At 39.1% G+C, this 6,898-nt stretch overlaps 1 non-coding gene across 1 annotated transcript; it reads left to right on the top strand.

The window, feature by feature from the left end:
• The first annotated feature begins 249 nt into the window (after nt 1-249).
• Nucleotides 250-356, top strand: LOC149015695 (small nucleolar RNA R71). Its single transcript, XR_016173748.1, has one exon. It is a non-coding gene; the product is annotated as a small nucleolar RNA R71 (small nucleolar RNA).
• Nucleotides 357-6,898: the final 6,542 nt, after the last annotated feature.

The following is a 6,898-nucleotide window of genomic DNA, read 5'->3' as shown; positions in this document are numbered from 1 at the left end:
ACTAGTTAGGGATGACACTTGTGAAGTTAAAGTTGTCACCGCATCTAACTCATAAATCCCGCCACTCTCTTATTTGCAGCACCTCTCTCAGCTGGCCATTGGTAGTTGTTGTTGGCCATTCTCTCCAAGATCTCATAAGCTTCATTGTAAGACTTTGCCAATATAACCCCATTTGCTGATGCATCCACTATGGATCGAGTTTGTCCACTTAAACCATAGTAGAAAGTCTCCATTTGAATCCAATGAGGAATACCATGGTGAGGACATTTACGCAAGAGCTCCTTAAATCTTTCCCATGCCTCATACAAAGATTCACCATCCAACCTGTTGAAAACCGGTGATATCATTTCGAACTTGGCATTCTTTGATGCAGGGAAGTACTTCATCGAGAACTTCTCTACTAAATCATTCCATGTGGCTACTGATTGTGGAGGTAAGGAGTTCAACCATGCTCTTGCTCTATCCCGCAATGAGTAAGGGAATAGCTTCAATCTCAAGGCTTCTTCAGTTGCTCCCGGTATCTTGAAAGAATCACTTACTTCCATGAAGAGTCTAAGATGGAGATGAGGATCTTCTGTTGGCATCCCACTGAAATGTCCTATAGTCTGAAGCATTTGGAACATCACAGGCTTAAGTTCAAAATGTAATGCTTGAATTTCTGGCCTTACTATACTTGGATTCAGCTCATGCAACCTTGGGACAACATATCCTCTAATGGCCCTATCTCTATCATCACCCTCAGCTGCCATATTATTCTCAATATTATTCAACCCATTTCTCATTGCTTCAGCCATCGTTGGACCTGCTACTAAACCTCGCTACTTCCTTCTTCTAGCTCGAAATGTCCTTTCGATTTCAAAGTCAAAGGGTATCAACTCTGGATCAGGCAGCGGACTCATACAAGGGTAAAAGCACCTGAGAATAAAAGGAAACTAATATCAAAGTAAAGAAATTTCAGTAGATAACTAAAACTTACTTATACACTAATTATTAAAGACAAAATTCCCCGGCAACGGCGCCAAAAACTTGTTGCTTGTATCTCAAGATATCACGCAAGTATACGTATCACAATCAAGTAATAAATGATAAGTAAAGTATCGATCCCACGGAGAATTATATCCTTAACTTTCAATGTAAAAGTAAAATTGATTTAAATGAAATTAACAAGGTTGATTGGTGATTGTCTAACTAATTAACCAAATGACAGGTAAAGAAAACTAAGGAAATAAAATGTAGATTTGAGCAATGAAAGAAACTTAATGAGTGACAAGTGTGTTAGGAATCAAGTTTCCCTTCCCCTAAATTTTATAACACAAATACTGAAGCAATACTACAACCCCAAGATAAATCAAGAACTTGGAATGAATGGCAATATGGTATTTTCCAATACACATAAGCTAGCATCCTAAATCAACATCTGCATACTCCTATGAAGAATTGAATTAAGTATGCAATTTAAACCCAATCCAATCAATGATAATGTGAGGTAATTGGGTATTCCTACCCAACCTACTAATTAACACAACCTAATTAAAGATGATGCTAACTCACACAATTCAACAAACACCTAGACTCCATTAATTTTCCAATTAATGAAATCATAACATTCATTCAAGGAAGATCATCCAAGAACTGAAATTAGTCAATATAACATGCTGAATTCATTAACAATAAAGTGGATTGCAATAAAATTAAAGAACACATGTTAGTTATATATCAAAATCCAGGTTTAGGTACTACTATCATCCCAACACAGCTAAGATTTAGCCCATAATAGAATTCAAATGCATAAAACCAAGTATAGTTGACATGAGACTAGAAAATAAGAAGATAGAGTTATAAAAACAAGAATAAACTAAGGCTTCAATGCTTCCACATGAGCTCCAGCTTTCTTCTAAACAAATCAGCAACTCCAGCAGCTCCTTGCTTCCACAAGAGCTCCAGATTCGTTCTCTACCTCCATCCTCTCAGCCAAGTCTCTCTTCCACACCTTGGTCCAATCTCTCCTTTTCTCCTTGCCTCTCTTTTTCTTCCATAAATGTCTTCAATCATTAGGTTAGATTCTGGCCATAGGATTAGAACCTTCCTCCCGAGATCAAGGGCTAAAAACCATCATGTATTTACAAGAATTTAGTCCACTTAAGTTAGCCCTTTTTGGTCAATTCCATTTGAATTGGATCTGAGAATATTCTGCTCCGTTGTTGTAGCAATGCAGCAACAACTCTACAACAAAGTTAGAGGACATGTTCTTCTATTATGAATCTTCACCTACATGTTCAAGAGAAAGAGAAACAGTCAAATTCATCCATAAAAAGAAGGGAAATTCATGCAATGTGACAAAAATGAACTAAACAAAATGCAACATGTTGAGACTAAATAAAACAACACCTAATGAATACTATCACTAAAACAAAGACAAAATACTCCTAAATCAAGCCATCTCAAGTATAAAAGTTATAAATCTTAACTCTATTTCATAGAGTTATCGGTAACCAACCCGTGAGAGGACATGAGAGCTTCTCGTTTATTATATGTGGATGACCAATAGGTTTGAGAGTCCACATATTCGAGAGGGAGATGGTGACTCTAGGGAGGGAGGTACTAGAACAAACTGCACAGGCATGGAAGGGAGGCTATCATACTAGAACGAACTATATAGTGCACGGAAGGGAGGTATTCGACTCCGAGTAGATGTGACTCAATAGATGACTTGCATTGGGCTAGGTATTAACCCTGACAAGCGCCAATACTAAGACCAATGGTGGTGAGCGATAGTGTTGACCTAAACCCCAGCTATGGAATGTCTGAGAAGGATGCATGACCCAACTACCATCGAAGAACCCAAAAGACGTACATTAGAGCCGTGAAGGAGAGTGATTTGAGACCTACCCAGAGGAGTATGGTGTTATATCTTAATGCGTGTCTACCGCTAAAGACCAACATATATAGAGTTAGAAGCATACTTACATTCATTGTCTCACATCATTGTGTCATGTTTGTTCTGAACTACTTGTAGTTGTTTATTGTGATTGAACTACTTGTTGAGTTTTTTTGAGCTCACCCTTCGAGGGATATGTTTTTAGAAGACCATGCAGCAACATAAAAGATCCCATGCACCAGTACGGAGGACCCTTCCTTATATGGTACAGCTACGGACATCATGAGATAGTGACCAGTGGTATGACCAGTACACTGGTGTGGACCACCTTGATGGCTCCTATTGACAACAGTAGACATCGTTATGCTCGCCATTGGGATTTTGAGTTGGATGCTAATCCGAAGTTGCAGGAGCATAAACCCAAGGCGAAGAAGACTTTCCTCACAATTAAAACAATAGAGAGAATTAATCAATGAAGCATAGGATTGAATACTAACCTCTTAGAAGAAGAATCAATGGAGGAACTTCTCTTGGATGCTTGGAATCAACCTTGGGCTTGAAGAGGAGGCTCTAGGGTTCTTCTCACGTTCTCCAAAAGTTAACAGGCAAAGTGTTTAGGTTTATTCCAAAGTTACATATAAATAGGACTTCAAAACCTTAAACTTCCAAAAATACACAATTTTGCCCCGAGGTTGTTTTGGTCGGTTGCTTTAGTCAATTGGGTCGAGCAAAGGGATCGACCAAAGGGTTCCCCCCTTGCAAATTGCTGAATTTTGGCTTCCTAAAGCCAAAACCAACACTTGGGGCCTCAACCAACATAAGGAAGGGTCTTACCTGACTTCATAAGATCTTTCAGAGGTGTCAATACTGTACTCAAGGTTCATCTTCATTTAGACTACATCTTCTTCCAAACCATACGGGGTTTCCACACTAGGATCTTCATTAAAAACCTCCATTGGTTCTAGGTTAGACCTAATGGGTTCAAATTTCGATGGTCCTCAACTGCCTTCTTCCTTCACTTCAGGTCTTCGGATCTACACTATGGATTTTTGGATTGGGATTTTTGCGAGATTTCACTACTGGGACCCTCTCTGTTGAACCCATTGGCTCTGACTTAGAACCAATGGAGATTGATAGTGAAGATCCTATTGTGGAAACCTTGTTTGATTTTGAGAGAAGATGTAGCCTGAATGATGATGGACTTGGCAAGTGGACTTTGAGTACAGTGTTGACACCTTCAAAAGGTCCTATGAAGTCAAGTAAGAACCTTCATTAAGTTGGTTGAGGACCCCAAATGGTGGATTTGGCTTATGGGAACCAAAATTCAGCAGTTTTGACCTAAGGCACTGCCTTGGTCGATTGCTTGGATCGACCAAGAACCGACCAAAGCAAGCCCAGGGACAGAATTGTCTATTTTGGGGCCCTATATATATATATATATATATATATATTCAAACTTCTATCTAATTTGTACCACTTTACCTTTTAGCCTCTAGAGAACGTGATAAGAACTCTAGAGCTTCCTTCTCAAGCCCAAAGTTATTCCAAGCATCCAAGCAAAATTCCTCCATTGAATCTTCTTCTATAAGGTTAGCATTTGATTATATTCTGTATTGATCTATTCTATTTACTGTTTCTAGTCTTTGTTTTTATTGTGAGGAAGGTCTTACGCTGCTGTAATGGCCTAATCTCAGATCCTCATAGTCTTAGAGTGAATTCTCATTCACTGTATTCTCTCTATAGACAATACGGTGTGATTTCGATGATTTGATCCAACATGAGACCATGGTCTTTTCTTACTGTAATTATTTGATTCTAATATATGTTAGATCTATTCATAGGTTGTTTTTTATGCATGATCTACTGTTTTCTTATCTGTAGAATGAATCCCCGTTTATTCTAGTCTTTCCGTGAGAATCTGCGGATCAAGCCTATTAGGTGGTTTATTAGATTTCTATTCCAATAACCTTGTTTGATGTTTAGATCATCATAGATAATCTTAATATGTTATTTTATAATTTTTCTATTAATTTTGGAGTGTTCCGATGTCGTTTGAAGAGTTTTCGACCAAAGTTGGAAGTTATTGTCCGTACACATTAACTTTGGTCGATCGCTTTGGTTGATCCAACCTTCCAAAGGCCAATCGACCAAAGGGTGCCTAGACAACAAGTTTTGTTTGTTTTGTCTCCATTTTATCTCTAATCATTAGAGTTTGTTCCTTATACTCTCTACATGTTTGTTTAGGGTTGTTTTGGTGATTTTGGACTTGTTCTTTGATCTCTTACTTGGAGTTTACGAAGTTGAATATAAGGTGAGTATGTTCACTCACAATGTGCACAAATACATGCTTTAATATGTTATGACTTATATGCATGTGTTAGCTATTGTAGTTATACCTTTTATATATTGTCATACTTCTATAATTACAATAGGCTATTCATGACATGATTTACATATTGTTATGGAATATGAATGATGTTGTTGGTGCAACCTAGAGGGGGGGGTGATTAGGTTGCAACTAGTGGATTGTCCCAATTTTTCGGTTTGTGCGGAAATACAAGGTAAATTGAGAATTCAAATGAATTTAAACAATGACAAGCAATCACAACACAAGATTTATAGTGGTTCGACTTTACAAGTCTACGTCCACTCCTCTCTTGGCCTCAAGAGAGATTTTCACTAATGATTCTCTTTCAATACAATGGGTAGAGATCAAACCCTTTACAATCTTTGTTACGGGGCAAGAGCACCCTTTACAATCTTTGTTTATCTTAGGGCAAGAGCACCCAACCAATCTTTGTTCACGGGCAAGAGTACCCAAAACCAATTCTAATCTACCTAGACTAGAATTGAAAACAGTTACAAGAGAAGGATGTTACCTTAACAAGAGGTGTGACACTTTACCTCTTGTGTGTGTGTGATGCAATAAGAGTTGTATGCTCAAGATATGAAATGCATGCACCACCAAAGCCTTCAATCGCCTCAAGCTTGACTTCCACAAGCTTACTTTAACACCTTGGTATGTTCTTCAAGGTTGGGGAGAAGGTGAAAGGCAAAGCACAAGGCTTTCTTGCAATTTGAGAGCTTTAGGATCACTTGGGGAGTGGGTGATCAAGTGTGAGTGTTGTTGCTCTCAAATGAGGTGAATTGGGTTTATATAGAGCACCTTTGAGTGCCAAAACCCAATCCCCAACGGATAGAAAACGGACAAATTTTTGTCCTGTTTTTCAGCCCAGACGGATGTCCGTCTGGTCAGATGGTCATCCGTCTCAAAAGTATCCGTTGCAAACAGCTGTAGATGATATTCTCTTTAAACTAGTCGTTATAGTCAAATCTGGGCCAGACGGACGTCCGTCTGCCCAGACGGTCATCCGTTTGGCTTGGAGCGGTCAGACGGACATCCGTCCGCCCGGCCGTCGCGGCATCCGCCTCCGCCGGGCGGAAATTCCGTCTGGCCTTCTGTTGTTTTCTGAGAAACAGAGTTATCAGTACAGACGGACATCCGTCTGCTCAGACGGCTGTCCGTCTGAACTCTATTTTGCTGACTTAAGTTGGGGCTGGGACATGGCTTGGGTTTTTGGACTTTTTGGTCAACCCTAAGCATTGTACACCTCACTAACATGTCCTAGGTCACTCTAGTAATATGAATTACATATAATTGGTGCATTTACATGAATGTGTATGCGAGAGTGTCCTAAGCCCTAATTCAACCTAAGTCTTGATCTTCGACTTGATCTTCGACCTGATTTTGTGCAACGGTCTTCATGTCCATCTTGGCATGGTCATCTTGACTTAGACTTCATGTCCATCTTCATGTCTATCTTGGCATGATCTTGGCTTTGACTTGCATATGGCTTTGACTTGGAGTTGGTCCACTTGTTCTCATTTTGAACTAAAACATCATAACTCAATATAGCCATTAGTAATTCATGCTTATTATCATCAAAACCAATAGAGACTGATGTGGCAAATGCTAACATGGCATTTCCCAACAGATGTGATTGTGACTTGGATTATATT

This window comes from Hakea prostrata, chromosome 5, assembly GCF_041222555.1.
Source record: "Hakea prostrata isolate BN-2017 chromosome 5, UWA_Hpros_2, whole genome shotgun sequence".
NCBI classification, from domain to species: Eukaryota; Viridiplantae; Streptophyta; class Magnoliopsida; order Proteales; family Proteaceae; genus Hakea; species Hakea prostrata.
The sequence above is the reverse complement of the archived record's forward strand: the minus strand, read 5'-3'. Positions and strand labels throughout refer to the sequence as shown.